Here is a 2,500-nt window from a genome sequence, read left to right as displayed (position 1 = left end):
TCACCACAATTACTCTATTATCACCACCATCATCACCTGTCAATCATCACCATCACAATAAACTACCGTCAGTCACCACCACAGTGAACTACCACCACCATCACCACAATGAACTACCATCAGCCACCACCGCTACTCTATCATCACCACCACAATAAACCACCATCACCCACCACCACAATGAACCACCATCACTCACCACCACTACTCTCTCACCACCATCACCACCCGCCAATCATCACTAATCTCTCCCTCTGTCCCTCAGCTTGCAAGTTTGATCCTGGGAATCCCCTGCATGGCTTGTCTTGCTGTCTTTGGCATTGTGTGTCTCCTACTTCCGGGCGTCATCTGGCTGTCACTCCTGGACGATGATGACGATGATGCTGAGGACGTGGCACCCGGGATAGTTTTGGTGGCTCTGGGAGGTAGGTTGGTTGGGTAGGAGGGGAGGGGGAGGGGAGGGAGAGGAGAGGGGATTGTGTATGATTGTGTGGGTGGATTGGTTGAGAGAGTGTGTTATGGTGAACGGTCTGAAAGCTCGTTAGATTTTACTGATTTCAAAGATGTGGTTAATTCTAGTTGATTATATTACTTTCAGTAATATCAAAGATCCTAGCTAATTATATTTATATCATTAATTTCAAAGATATAGTCAATCCCAGCTAATTATATTACTGTCACAAATTTCAAAGATCCTAGCTAATTATATTTATTTCACTCATTTTAAAGATCCTAGCTAATTATATTTATTTCTCTAATTTCAAATATATCAATCCATCATCATATGTATAATATATCCATATATAATCCATATATATAATATATACATAATTATATTCATTTCACTAATTTCAAAGATCCTAGCTAATTATATTCATTTCTCTAATTTCAAAGATATAGTCAATCCACCATCATATACTGTATATAATATATCCATATATAATATATACTGTACATAATTACATTTACTTCACTAATATCAAAGATCTTAGCTAATTATATTTACTTCACCAATTTCAAAGATCCTATCTAATTATACTTCTTTCTTCTTTTATTTCCAGCAGCAACAACCCCCCCCCCAACCCCAGGCCCCTCCCCCTGTGGCCATGCAACCTCCACCATCAGCCCCTTATCCTACGGCACCCGGTGAAGGAATGGTAGTGCCAGATCCTACTGTGCCAGAGGGCCAGATGTACCTCATGTGCCTGTGGATTACAACGCAGGGGCTCTGCCTCCGAAGGGCGGGCTGCCTCCTGATCAACCTCCTCCGTATTCTCCTTGAAGAGTGTTCCCTACCCCCCCCCCCTTCTTCTTGTTCTTTTGCTTTTCCTTCCTATCCTCTGCCACCCTTCTTCTTCTTCTTGTTCTTTTACCTTCCCTTCCTATCCTCTGCCCCCCTCCCCCACCCCTTTTTCTTCTTCTTTTACCTTCCTATCCTCTGCTCCCCTTCTTCTTCTTCTTTCGCCTTCCCTTCCTATCCTCTGCCCCCCTCCCTCCCCCTTTTCTTCCACCTTCCCTTCTTATCCTCTATCCTCTCGTAACTAGGTTTTAGTCCCCCCCCCCACTTCCCCTCTTTTGGCCCTCCTTTCAATGCCAAGTTTTATGGAATAGCTCCCTTTTGCCCTTTCTATTCTCCCTTTCTCCCCCCCCCCTCTGTCCTTAATAAAGGTGCTTTTGATATTCATTTGGCACTCCAAGACCTTCTTAATCTGCCTAAGGAATCTCTTTTTTTTTTGAGTGGTACTTATTAGGATTATTTTTTCTCATCACATATGTGCAATTTTCCTTGACGTTTGAATCCTTCAAGACCAATTTTGCGATTTCTATTTTTTCAAAGTAATCATACATAAATCCTCCCCATTTCACTGCAGGTTGATGTTATTGTCATTTTTATTGTTATTATTGACTCAATATCATCCATATAAAAACTGGATGTAAAGATCACAAAATCTTACAATTAAAACCAATTTTCTCATTATAGATATAAATATGAAAGATAGTGAAGACCCATTTAATTAAACAAATTAATTAAGCATAAGCGAACAGTTGCCAGGTAGTCCATAAGACACGTACGCACAGTTGCCAGGTAGTCCATAAGACACGTGACGACGTCGTAAACTTAGGTGACGTTATAATTTTCTTTCGATGGTATCAATCTCTTTTGAGTATACCACTATAGTAATGTAAGTATGTATTTGTAGCACAAAAAGGGATATAATGCATTAGACAAATGTAGTTTACGATATTATCTGTTATCTATTTTTTTTTTCTTCTGCAAATTTCGACCACAAAGTGACTGTTATACCAAAGTGATTGTGTCCACAGTGACTGTCATGCCGAAATGACTGTCATGCTAAAGTGACTGTCATGCCATCCCATAGCTAGGTTGTTAAGATCCCAATTAATATTATTGCACTCTTGTTTTCCTTGCATTTCTGTCCTGGACATAACGTAATTGACTTTCATCTATATGTGTGATGAAGTTTCTGACCTTAATTGA

This window comes from Penaeus japonicus, unplaced genomic scaffold (genome assembly GCF_977035675.1).
Source record: "Penaeus japonicus unplaced genomic scaffold, GWHDUDI00000001_assembly GWHDUDI00000028, whole genome shotgun sequence".
In the NCBI taxonomy this organism is placed as follows: domain Eukaryota; kingdom Metazoa; phylum Arthropoda; class Malacostraca; order Decapoda; family Penaeidae; genus Penaeus; species Penaeus japonicus.
Note: the sequence above shows the minus strand (reverse complement) of the source record.